Here is a 14,266-nt window from a genome sequence, read left to right as displayed (position 1 = left end):
TGGGCAGCTGCCCTGGGTTTCAGAGACTAGTGTTGCTCTCAGACTGGTCTCCTATCGCCTTAATGATGAGTGGTCCAGGATCCTGAGGAACTCCAGTTCCACAAGTACCTCGTGTGACAGCTGTGGGGGGTTTGGGCATCCTCAGGAGAATCCAGGGAAAATGGTGAAAATACCTATACAGAGGGAAGCAGTGAGGTAGCCAAGCTTCCACAGTGGCTGAATGAGTGAGACATGGCAGATGTGCTGGTAGGGCTGGTGTGGGAACAGCCTCTATCAGGAGAGTGGTCACAATACCTCAGTCCATCATGGGACACTGAGGCAGCCCCTGGCCTTGGATGAGGCTTCTCAGGGCAAGCCACAAGCTAGGTGTCACCCACTTGAAAGGGTACGAGAAAAGCTGCCTGTCCCTGAGGTGGTGCCAGCTGCCGAGGGAGTGTTGTGTGAACACTGTGTCATGTTCTTGCGCACGTGAAAGGCAGGTTGGAAGAGTCCAGACATCGGGAGCTTCTGTCCACAGCCCATGGTACCCACAACCTCCTGTCTGCACACTGGGGGCCCAGGGTAGCCCCTGAAGCCACACTGGACTTTTGACTTTGTTCACTCCAGCCACACAGGGACAAAAGGGATCTTTTGCATTGCAGAGATTTTATACATAAATATATTTTGTTTGTAATGAGCCATTCTCAATAAACATTGTCACTGCAAAATAATGATACCCCTGCCTTCTTGGATTTTCATCTTCCCAAGTTCTCAGCTGCATGAGCACATGGAAACCTGGGTCCCTGACTTGGGTCCCTGGGACTAGAATCCAGCTTTTTGCCTTTCATGCCTGCAACCCAGACTTCCATGCTTGTAGAAGGCCGAGGTGGTGGTGCTGGAGGGAGAAGGGCTTGGGAACCTGGCTTGACTGGTTCTTGGAGAGGGCGATGGGGAGGGGAAAAGGGTGGAGTGTGTGAAGGGACAGTGGGACCCACAGTAGGGGGGCAGGAGACCTCCAGCCCTCCTGCACCTTCTAACCCCAACCAGCAGCTCCCCTTATCTGCTAACTATTGGACTATTATCAAACTCATTTGATTAGAATTCTACTTCGGAAGGAAGTGATGGGAAGCCCTGCATTATCCAGCAGCCTCAGACCTGCCTCGGGTTCTACAGGGAGCTGACTTAGGCAGTCTTCCGGTGTCTGGCCTGTCCTCTCGCCCTGAATGGCTGCTGCTCTGCCCACCTGCCCAGGCCCACACTGGCGCTCCATCAGCAGGAGTTCTGACCTGACTATTCCAATTGGAGACAGCCCTGGAGTCACCTTCGGGCAAGGAGTGGCAGGGGGCCCAGCTGGAGTGTGCTGGGCAGGACCGCGGGTGTTCTACGTGTGTGGCCAGCAGCGTGTGAGCGCTGGTAGTGAGCTCGCCCGTCTTGGCACTTCAGTGTGCACCTTCTGCCCACCCTAAGAAAAGAGCCCCATCCTGAATGAGTATATTATGGGTTGGGGCAGCCATGAAATTGGTTTGGAGACTTTGAGTGACCACTGAATGCGATTATGGGAGAAATGTGTCAGAATGAGGGCGTGTTAAAGGAGGAGGGACACAAGTGGGCAGTATATTGAGTTCTGGTGGATCTGGTTGCCCAGAGAGCATGCAGGGTGGAGGTAGGTAAGGATCAAGGGGCAATGATGGCCAGGGCGTTCCATTTTTTAAATTTCAGAACAGAATTAGAAATGCACCTGGGGACCATCTTATCTAGCACATTCAGAGGCATGCCTTTCAGAATGCCAGTGGTGGGAAGTCCTGGATAAAGCAGTGCCCTGGACAGGTTGGCCTGGTGAACATTGCATGCTACATACCCTCTGGGAGTTTAGGATGTGCAGGAAAGGTTCTGTATAATCCTGTGGCAAGAGGACCTTATCCATCCAGAGTATCCCCTAAATTACTTGGCCATAGTCTATTCTTTTCCCCTAAGAATTATAATTTTATATATTATAAAATTTTTAATTTTTTTTACATCATTGTTCATTTTTAGAGGCATGTTTTTATTTATTTATTTGTTTGTTTGTTTATTTATTTATTTATTTATACATGCACTGGGTACAGTCAGAAGCGCGGAAGGGTGAGAGAATTCACCAGAGCCAGAGCGGGGAGCAGAGCAGGCAGAAGGACCGAAGTACACTGCTGAGGGGAGCAGCGGGCGGCAGGAGAGGTCTGCGCGCCATGTGGGACCCTCCTCCGGTGGCCGGGGAGCAGCCGGGGATCGAACCGGCGCCGCAGAGGCCACGGGCAGCTTCGCAACCCAGCGCTCAACCGCTGCGCCACCGGGGAGGCCCATCACTGTTCATTTTTAAACAATATTTGCTTCCCCCTACCTCCTCAGGTGTAGTCCCCATAGAGTTTCCTTCACCAGTGCACCTGTGCACCATCACCTCAGTCCCCTGTGCTCCTCCATCCCTCCCTCTGATCCCTCTCCCACCTCCTCCACTGCAGGATGTCTCTGATTTATAGTTGTCCATTTTTACTTTGTTGTGTTTTGTACTGTTATTATTTTTTCACACTGATGTCTTATTTGGTTTCCCTATATTACTGCTATAAGAGAGACCATCCGATATTTTTCTTTTCCCTTCTGGCTTATTTCACTGAGCATAATTCCTTCTAGCTCCATCCATGTTGCTGCGAATGGCATGAGTTCATCTTTTTTGATTGCTGAATAATATTCCATTATGTATATGTACCACATCTTCTTGATCCAGTCATCTGTTTTTGGGCATTTGGGTTGTTTCCAGGTTTTATCTATTGTAAATAGTGCTGCAGTAAACATAGATGTACAGGTGTTCTTTTGAATCAATGTTTTTGTGTCCTTTGGGTAGATCCCTAGGAGTGGAATTGCCGGGTCATATGGAAGCTCCATTTTTAGTAGACTGAGGAACCTCCAGACAGCTTTCCATAGTGGTTGGACCAGTTTGCACTCCCACCAGCAATGTCGGAGAGTTCCTTTTTCACCACATCCTCGCCAGCATTTGTTGTTGCTTGTTTTTTTAATATGTGCCATTCTCACTGGTGTAAGGTGGTATCTCAATGTGGTTTTGATTTGCATTTCCCTGATAAGGGATGTTGAACATTTTTCATATGCCTGTTGGCCATTTGCATTTCCTCTTTGGAAAAATGTCTTTTAAGTTCTTCTGCCCATTTCTTGACTGGATTGTTTATTTTGTTTTTGTTGAGTCTTGTGAGTTCTTTGTATATCTTTGTGATCACTTATCGGCCAGAGTGCAAAGAATTTTTTCCCAATCAGTGGGGTGTCTCTCTGTTTTAGTTAATGTCGCTTTTGCTGTGCAGAAGCTTTTCAGTTTGATGTAATCCCAGGTGTTTATCTTTCTTTGACTTTCTTTGCTTTGGGTGATGAGTCTTTAAAGATGTTATTGAGATGTATGCTTTGTAGTGTTTTCCCTCTATTTTCTTCTATATATTTTATGGTTTCAGGTCTTATGTCCAGGTCTTTTATCCATTTTGAGGTGACTTTTGTGCATGGTGAGAGGTAGTGGTCTAGTTTCATTTTTTTTGCATGTGGTGGTCCAGTTTTCCCAGCACCATTTATTGAACAAATTGTCCATGTTCCATTGTATATTCTTTGCTCCTTTGTCAAAGATTAGTTGTCCAGGCCATAGACTATTTTTTTTTTTCCATAGACTATTTTTGTGTGACATTCTTGTTCTCTGAAATGCAATGACACTTGGGTTAACCACTGACCGGGGGTGGGAGGGGGGCGCAGGCAGGTGGCACTGCAGTCCAGAAAAGGGAGCAACTGACCCCAGACATCACCCATTAAGCTATAAAAAGACCCAAACCATCACAACCCTCCTGTCAGGCCAACCCTCCTGTTCCCAACCTCCTGTCAGGCCATGGTCTGAGCAACCACAGAGACCCTGTAGGGGTAACTAAGCCAAAAGAGCCCGGAAGTGAACTCTGAGTTCTGGAGCCAGAAGTAAGCTCCCCCTGGCCCCTGGGGCCTGCCTCCCGATAGAAGGCTGGCATGTAGCCTGGACACCCCAGAAGAGCACACCTCCTGCTCTTCTTGCAGACTTGCCTCCATCTGACCTGCGCATCATGGGCTTGCCCCTCGCCCTCCCAGTACTAGCTTCAAAACAGAATTGAGGAACCCAGGAAAATACCCAGATGTAGCCCTTCTGGGTGATGGGCCCTGCATGGACTTGATTGTTCACGGAAAAACCTGTGTCAGGAAATGGAGGCTGAGACTCTCAGGGGCCCAACACAGTGGTCTCAAGTGACCTCCTCATTCTCTATTCCCCTTAGCCTCTTCCTTGGTCTATCCTTGGCTGTCTGCCCGGACATGCATCCTGAATACTGCTTCCTGAGGATCTCCCCAGCCCTGGTTAAATCCTGGGCTTCCCGCAGCCCTGGAAGATCTGGTGAGGCGATCTCCCTGAGCTGTCTGGAGATCCTTGATTTTACAGTGCCTGGATGTCCACATCTCATTCCACCCTCACAATCAAACCACAAGAAGAACCCTAACCTGGTCTTGCCTTGATACTCTCATCTGTCAAAATTCATCCCTCAGGGCCTTTGCACCTGCAATTTCCTGTCTCGGGGTTCTGCTCAATGTCACCAATTTTAAAGGAGCACCTCCACACCTTCCTTGTGCCACACGCTCCCACACCATCCTATTTCCACTGTACCTGATACCTAGTAGCTGTCTGATAAAGTCTGAGAGTTGTTGGCAACTGGTCTTTAATGACATCCATTTAAATATTTCCTGATCTTTTCAGCACCATAGGCCATCATTAAGTACAGGCATTTGAACCTCTGATATCAGCAGAATTCAGCAGACAGTCTCCCAACAGGATGGGGTAGAAGGGTGAACTGGTAATGTTTTTACACGGTAATTGCAGTGGATGATTGGGAAGCAATTCTCCATGGGTGGCTGCATTTCTGCTGTCTCATGCACAGAGGCACTTTCTGAACTATCTATTCAGGATGGCCACCTAGCAAATAGCTTTGGAAGATGTGATATTATCTCTCTTCAGGGCAAAGACGTACTGCCTGTTATAAAAGTTTCAGGTTCTTTAAACCCAGGGTTCCTCTCCTGTAACGAAGCCACTACCAGTGCAGTGTCCCCGGACCCTTTCGAACTGGGGTTAAAGAATCTGCAAGAAAATGCTGGTACTCTCGCTACTGCTAGTGCCATAATAAATTCCTTTGCTCTAAGCTAGGAGTGTTGTGTGTTTTACTAGCATCCATGGAGCCACAGCAGGCTAACTTGCAAGTAGGGCTTTTCATGATTCTTGATGGTTTTGGCAACAAGAATGGGATGCTGACAGAGACATGGCTTTCTGGAATAAGAGGCATGAGGGCCTTGCAGGTTAATTAATGGAAAGTCCATGGAATCAGTAGCAGTTGTTGACTAACTTCTACATGATCAGGCAATAAATAGTCCTTCATTTTATTTTTTTAAAGATTTATTTATTTATGCATTCAAGAACTGGGGTACAGGCCAGAGGTGTGGGAGTTGAGAGGATTCACCAGAGACAGAGTGGGGAGCAGAACAGGCAGATTGATTGAAATACACTGCTGAGGGGAGCAGCGGGCAAGACAGGAGAGGTTTGCTGTGCCATAGGGTAGCTCCCTGCCTGGGGATTGTGCTGCAGTGGCTGTGGATAGCTTCATAGTGCTGGAACTTACCCAGGGAGGTCCTGGTCCTTCATTTTATTGCTTGTTAATGAAGAAGAATTAGAGAGGAGCCTGCAGGGTGTAGGAAGTAGGTTCAAAGACAGTCACACAGATAGTGTCCTGGTTGCCAACCCTCCTTGGGTTAGGGGCACCCTGCACTATTTGGTGGTCAACTTTACATTTTCCTCATCACAACTACAGGAAGTTTCATCTTGGGTGGGCAGATGGTTGCGACCCAATTGAAACGACACTTACAGAGATGCACACCTGCTCTGAGCACAGGGCTGGAAATCCAGGACAGGCAGATCACAGGAGCCTTGTCTGGCCTGCGTGGTCCTAAGTGCATAGGGCACAGAGCATTTGCTAAGGGGGAATGACAGAGATGGGCTCCCCATTAGCTTAATCCTTCTTGCATCCTCTTGTGCCAACCTTCTCCCCACTAGGAGACAATAGTAAAAGATCTCAGAGGGTTCTTATTTATTTATCTATCTATCTATCTATCTATCTATCTATCTATCTATCTATCTATCTATCTATTTATTTATTTGCAGTGGGTCCAGAGCTTTGGTGCTCTTGGAGAGAGTCCCCTGACACACACTCCTTAGAAAGCCAGAGAAGAAATGTTGACTAGTATTTGGACTCTTACCACTTCAGTTGTGCTTACGATTCTGATGAAGGTAACTGATGAGAATGAAAAACTCACCCAGAGAAGTCTTGATAAATCCTTGTAATCAGCCCCACCATCCAGGAAAATTTTCTTAGACCTTCTGTTAAAACTGGGTGAAAGCTGTAACATGATGGTGACAAGGGGGGCAGTAAATGTCTCAGATGAAGCTGAAGTTCTTGAAGAAGTCACCACAGCTCACACCTAGTCTGTGTCAAGCAAGGACAAAAGCCCTGCAGCCCTCACTGGAAAGCGGAGCAACTGTGGGTGAGGGACCCCCGAACAGAAGCAGCGGTGTCAGCAGTGATGGCCTTGTCACCGGGTAAGGGGCTGAGGCTGGGCTGAAAGCTGATGAACAGCTGCCACGCTGCTAGAAACTGAGAGCCAATGTGCCCTTGCTTGATGGCGCGCAGCCACTTTCTCTTTCCGCGATGCCTGATCCCTCACTCCTTCTCTCCCCTGACCTCAGCCACTCAGAGGGAGAATGGGGTCAGGGCTGAGGCCTCTCTTTGCTCAAGAAGGGCCAAAGGTCATGTGTGCTGAGCTAAGTGTGCTGGGAAACTTGGGGAACTGGAGGAACACAACCTTCTATGACTCTGTTGGATACGAGTTCCCAGGTCACCATCCTTCTGGGTTTGTGGGGCAGGGGTGCATGGTTTCCAAATTCCACTGATGGAGACTGGGCAAGTTTCACAGTGAGGGGAGCAAAAGCTAAGTGCCACGGGCCCTTTGATCCAATTCGATGTATAGTCTTTGTTGAGTCTACATCTGAATGTCTCGTAGGAGCTGATGCTTGCCCTTTAGCCAAAGGGGGTTCTTTCTGTTAAAAAGACCTGCTTGCACTTTTCTGAGGGTGCGTGGGATGGACTCCCTTGCCTGTGGGCAGGCAGCACGAGTCCTCTTACCCTCTGATGGCTAAAATTTCACAGTGTAATCGGCCTCTTATTGGTGACAAGTCAAAAGCCTCAGCAGCAGAGATTCTGACAGTGGTGCCTTCACATCTCCACCACAGGGGTGACTGATGCACCCTCATCCAGCGTCTTAGGGCCATGGGAGAAGAATCACAATTTTACAAAGTAAAAATCAAAATCAACAAGCAACTATAAACCAGAGACACACCACAGGGCAGGAGGAGGGAAGGGGAGAGGAAGGACTAGGATCAAAATAAGGGGGGGGGTGTAATGGTATGGGGAATATAACCAAAATGATAATGCATGCATTATGCAAAAATGAAAAGTGATGTAAGAATTATATAAAATAATAATTAAAAAAAGAAGAATCACATTTTTTAAAAGATTTATTTATTTATGCATATAAGAACTGGGGTGTAGGCCAGAGGTGTGGGGGAGGTGATTGCATCACCTGTATCACCTAGAGTGCCACCTGTGTCCACCATTGTACTGGGCACAGCAACACACCCACAGTTGTGGATTGAGTACAAAGGAAGACTGTTTCTGATTCAGAGGCTACCGCCTACCCTACCACTTCATGTCCAGCTTATGAGTCTGACTAAGGACTTTCTATTTCTCTTGCAGAGAAGGCCAGCTTGCCTAGACATGGCCTCGGTCTGCTCACCTTGTACAGGATAGGCCTCTCACCCCTTTCAGGGCTATTGGTGGTTGGTGTCTTAGCACTGTGGACAATTTTCCAGGTTTCAGAGTGGCTGTTCCAGTCCAATCAGCCAACTGTGGGTACACCATCATATCATGGCCCTGTGTGGTGTTTTGGCTTTCAGGGCCATTTGAAGTCTGAGAAGGGCATGCTTCTCATCATAATGGACAGGTAGATGGTTCTTTAATGGTCTGTACACACTCCCTGCCATACATACGCATCTGGAATCTTTCAAAACCCGAATGCTTCTTCAAAAATCAACTCAAAAATGTTTCTGACTCTACTTTCTTCACTCCCTCCTGGTTCATACTCTTTCGTATAGCTATTTGGTCACTTAATGCAACTTCTAGAGAGGCCATTTCCTATGTACATCTGGACAATAGCAGTAAGAAGGTCATAAGAGGCCTCCCTCATAGTGCAGGGGTTAAAGATAGTGCTGTCAAGCTGTCAGCAGTCACTGCAGCACAAGTTCCATCCCTGGCCAGGAAGGTGACCCACATGGCACAGCAGACCTCTCCTGTTTCACCCACTTCTCCCCTCATCAGTGTATTTCAGCAGATCCACCTGTTCTGTTCCCCATTCTGTCTCTGGTGAATCCTCTCTCACACACACCCCAACCACTGCATCTCTGGCTTATACCCCAGTTCTTGTGTGCATAAAAAAATAAATCTTTAAAAAAAAAAAAAGGTCATAAGGGCTCAAGTTCATAGTCAGTTAACATGACTATTCCTGGGCAATGTTGCTTCTTTCTTCCACCTAAGAACAACCCCAGGCCAGCCTGATGGGCACAGCTTCTAGGTGGCAGCCCAGCTGAAAGGGGGCCTACAGATTAGAATTTGATTGATTTAGTCACTTGGATTCTCTAGTTGGATTGACATGGTCTTAGATCACAAGGACAATGGACACTTGTGTGAGCACATAGCTCCCTGTGGTGGCACATGCAAGACAAAGTGGGGAAGATAAGGGTCTCTGCATTTTATTAAAAAGTCCTGTTCCTCTAGCACCTGATCCTTGCAAAGAAAAGGTTTAGGTGTGAGAAACAGAAAATGGAAAAAAAAAGATAATGTTTAGCTACTGGAATGAGACTTGCCAATTTTGGAGCATCAATTGCAGCACCTCAGTAAGAGCCACCTTAGATTGCAACAGTAAGTGATGCAATATTTGTCTCTCCCTGACTATATCTGAAGTGATCAGTGGCCTGCAAATCATTCAGGTCAGTGTCAATTCACCGGACAGGGTTGGCATAGATACAGACTTGCTAAGGTGGAAATTGTCAACATCTAGTATATCCTGCTATACCTGGATTAAAAGTCTAGGTCAAGTAATTTAAAGGTCTATATTTGAGAAAGTTGCTGGTTTTCTAAGATAGACCTTGATGGCTTCGGGGATTTATTCAACCTATTGGGTCAAGAACCCTGGTAAGCAGGACTGTGGCTATTGTGCAGATTGGGCTGATTCTGCCCCTGGAAGCCCTATGGATGAAATTAATGAATGCTATGTGACAATTTGAACTGACCTGGGTCAGCCCTGTTGGTCAGATTAATAAGAGTAACTGATGGAATCAGAGTAACTCATGGGGAAATTGCCAGAAGTCAAGATGATGTGAAATGAGGGATGGAAATAATAAGTTATTGTTGTAGTGTTCCCACATCTCATGCATTTCAGCATGATTTGAGAGATAAAACTATTGATGCTTTGTTCTGGACTATCTTTTCAAAGATGTTTGTAGAGGTAGTAGTTTTGAAAGACAGAGAGAAGTCTCTCTCTGAAGCAAAGCTTTCTTGTGACCTTGGTGGATTGACAGAATGTCTGCTTTTGGTGCGGTGGGTCAACATACTTATTTCCCAGTATAAAAGATTCAAGTCCCTTAAGCTCTCGTCTCTCTTTTTTCCCTTCCTCTCCTTAATGTAATTCACTGAGTTGGTGGGAGTCACTTGGCCCTTTTTGCATTGCTATGTAGGAATTGGGGCTTGGGAATTGCTACAAGAAAACTCCTATGCAAACCTCCTAATGCTGGTTTCTCTGGTTATTGCTACAGCTGTAACAAACTGTCTTTTGTCTCTGACCCAGGAATGTTCTGTATTCTGCCAGTGTTTGTGAAGCTGAAGTAGGCTAATTTGTCAACTTGTAAATAGGATATTATCCTAGACTTTCCATAGTTTTTTTTAAAGATTTATTTATTTATGCGTACAAGAACTGGGGTCTGGGCCACAGGTGCGGGGGGTGAGAGAATTCACCGACAGAGTGAAACAGTCATATCTACTGAAATACACTGCTGAGGGGAGCAACTGGTGAGACAGGAGAGGTCTGATGCACCATGTGGGTTAGCTCTCTGACCGGGATCAAACTCATGCCATAGTGGCTGGTGATAACTTGATCTTGCTGGGACTTAACCCCTTGTGCCAACAGGGAGGCTCCTATTACTATAGCTTTATATTAAATTTTGAAATCAGGAAGTGATTTGTTCCTTTTCAATTGTTTCAGGGCTGATTGAGGTTCCATATGAATTTTAGCAAGAATTTTCTGTTTCTGCAAAAACATCATTGGGATTTTGCTGGGGATTGCAATTAATCTGTAAATTGCTTAGGGAATATTGATAATTAAAGATATTAAGTCATCCAATCCATCAACATGGACTGTCTTTCCATTTATTTATATCTTTAATTTCTTTCAGCAATGTTTTGTAGTTCTCACTGTGCCTAAGTATTTTATTCTTTCTGATGCTATTGTAAATAGAATTATTTTCTTTTTATTTTTTAAAGAGAATTGTGCTTCAAATGGACCAAAAAAGAAGGCAGGAACAGCCATACTTATATCAGATGAAATAGACTTCAAATTAAAAAAAGTAAAAAGAGACATACATACATGGACACTACGTTATGATCAAGGGGATAATACATCAGGAAGATATAACACTCATCAACATATACTCACCAAATGAAGAGGCACCAAAATATATTAGACAATTATTATCAGCTCTGAAAACAGATATTAAAGAAAATACATATAGAGTGGGAGACTTCAACACCCCACTCTCACCAAAGTTCACATCAAAGAGACAAAAAATAAAGACACTAGAGCCCTAAATAAAGACATAGAACTCATGGACTTAACAGACATCTATAAGACACTGCACCCAAAAAAATCCGGTGTGGAGAAAAAGGAACTCTCCTGCACTGCTGGTGGGAGTGCAAAAAGGTCCAACCACCATGGAAAGCTGTGTGGAGATTCCTCAACCTACTAAAGATAGAGCTTCCATTTGATCCAGCAATTCCACTCCTAGGTATTTACCCAAAGGACACAAATATTAATTCAAAAGAGCACCTGCACCCCTATGTTTATAGCAGCACTGTTTACAATAGCTAAGCTTTGGAAACAGCCCAAATGCCCAAAAATAGATGACTGGATCAAGAAGATGTGGTACATATACACCATGGAATATTACTCAGCATTCAAAAAAGATAAACACATGCAATTTGCAGCAACATGGATGGCGCTGGAAGGGATCATGCTCAGTGAAATAAGCCAGAAAGAAAAAGAAAAATACTGGATGGTCTCACTCCTAGCAGGAATCTAGAAAACTTAAATAAGGGACCAGGAATAAGAATAACTATAAGAAAGAAAATATCAAAATCAACAAACAACTATGAACCAGAGACACTCTATGGTGGGGGGTGGGGAAAGGAGGAAATGGGGTCATAACAAGAGGGTGCAATTGTATAGGGAATATAAAAATATAATTAAAAAAATAAAAAGAATTGTGCTTTCTTATGTCACCTTTAAAAAAAAGATTTGTTTATTGCATAGAAGAACTGGGGTATAGGCCAGAGTGGGGGTGAGAGGATTCACCAGAGACAGAGTGGGGAGCAGAACAGCAGATTTTACTGAAATACACTGCTGAGGGGAGCAGCGGGTGAGACAGGAGAGGTCTGCTGTGCCATATGTGGGTTAACTCCCTGCCTGGGATCAAATTCAGGCTGTAGTGGTGATAGTGCTGAGAATTAACCCCTAGGCCACCAGGGGCTAAGAATTGTTTTCTTAATTTCTTTTTCAAATTGTTCATTGTTCCTGTATAGAAATGCAACTGATTTTTGTATATTGACTTTGTATCCTGATACTTTGTATGATTTCAGTCTTTTACAATTTAGTAAGACTTGTTTTGTGGCCTAACCTGGTCTATCCTTGAGAATGCCTTCACCTTTTCTTTCTGTTGGGCGTACTGTGGTTTTGCCATCCTCCCTGCCCCCCATGCCTCTCCCCTAGATTCTAACAGTGACACCATGGGTTGGCAGGAATGCTGCTTGTAGAACTGCAGAATGTCAAACACAGCCACCTCTAATCTTAGAGGTGGGAAAACGTAATGCCTGAGGGGTCAAAAGGCTTCACCCAGACTGCACAGGAGCCAATGGGCCATAGAGCCTGTACACTGAACCCTTAAGTTCTCTCCTGTGGCATCAGCAATGATCACTTTGAAACAACAAATTCTACCTGAGGGTTATTCAACAAACACTTGCTGAGCATCTGCACGGTCCAGACATGAGTGAAATCTTCAGATCACGCCATTTGTAGAGGACCTGCCTGCTCTAAAATGAGCCTGACCGACATGCAGTGAGAGGTATGGATAATCAAATTATTTCTGGTATATTAGAGCTTATTTTATAAATGTACCAACTGATGACCTAAGTTGGTCTCTATACCCTCCTTTTAGAAAGGTTTTGGATACTGATGGCCAAACAGAAAAGCTCACCATGTCTGCAGGGCTGGATGAAAACAGTAAGGTATAAAGGATTATTAGGTGAACTGAAAAGCCTGTTGAAAGAGAGTAAGGGGGTTAATACAGAGTTGTGGTCAGATTGCTCCATCCAGCTTTCTTACCCCCGGTTGCTGTCCAGGAGCATCTTAGCCCTGGCACGGGCTATCCAATCATTTCAGCTGCTGTACCAGTGAAGGAACGGGGCTGCTTTTCTGACTGGGGACAATAAAGACCTCATTCCCACCTACTGGTCAGTGTGGAGGTTTGAGACTTGGCAAGTTGCACTCTTGCTGTGTGGTGCAAGGGGCAGGCACTGAACTCACACGGCCAAGGGGTTCTCTGGTCCATCTAATCTGTCTTTCCCTAGTGTCCTGTGACATAAAGCAAGACAAGGATATGGTCTCACTTTACAGATGTGCAAACCAAGGTGCAGAGAAGTGAGTAACCTGCCACGTCAGGCAGGCCTCAACCAGAGAAGCAGAACAAGGGGAGAAACGCGTATGTATGTAGCCATACATATTATACACACAGCCATATATATTTTACATATATTTAATTTTAATAGAGGGACATATATGCATTTGTAATATGATTATGGCAGAAAATATGTATATATATGTGTATATATATCTACACACATACACATGGGCTATAGATAGATAAGTTTAGTGCAAGGAATTGCATTACATGATGATTTTGTAATTGCATTACAAAATCCATAAATAGGGCAGACCGCCAGGAGGGGCAGCCTGGAACTCAGGCACAGGCTGATGGTCTGCCTTATATATAAACCTCTATTGCTACATCATGTTACAGACTACCATATGCTTCTTTACCACTGGAAAGAGTCCTATGTGATTATTTATTTATTAAAAAACTTTGGTTTTTTTTAAAGATTTATTTATTTATGCATACAAGAGCTGGGGTACAGGCCAGAGATGCAGGGGGTGAGAGGATCCACCAGAGACAGAGTGGGGAACAGAACAGGCAGACCGACTGAAATACACTGCCAAGGGGAGCAGTGGGGGAGACAGGAGAGGTCTGCCTCGCCATGTGGGTTTCTCCCTGGCCAGCTGGGGATTGAACTTGCGCTGCAGAGGCTGCGGACTGCCCCATAGTACGGTGCTTAACCCCTTGCACCACCAGAGAGGCCCTCCTATGTGATTAAATCCAATGAAATTAGAGAAGATTCCAGAAAAACCTAGAACCAATGCAGAAAACTCATCCTTAAGATTCTGTTCCTTTAGATCCACTTCTGGTACCAGAATCTGTATCAGTCAGGGTCCAATCAGAAGTAAAACCAGTTGGATATATATTAAGAGATTTATTGTAAAGAATAAACATTTAAGTGATTGTGGAAGCTGGAAAGACAAGTCTGAAATCTGTAAGGCAGGGAGTCAAGGAATGGAAAACTAGAAGCCTCAGGCAAGGGTGGAAGCCACTGTCCACAGGCAGAAATTTCTTCTTCATAAGGAAGCCTCAGCCCTGCTCTTAAAGCCTTTAAGTTGATTAAATCAGGCCTATCTGGATAATCTGGGATAATCTCACTTGCTTAGTTAACTGGGTGTG

The sequence above is a fragment of the Talpa europaea genome (genome assembly GCF_964194135.1).
Source record: "Talpa europaea genome assembly, chromosome: 10".
NCBI classification, from domain to species: domain Eukaryota; kingdom Metazoa; phylum Chordata; class Mammalia; order Eulipotyphla; family Talpidae; genus Talpa; species Talpa europaea.
The sequence above is the reverse complement of the archived record's forward strand: the minus strand, read 5'-3'. Positions refer to the sequence as shown.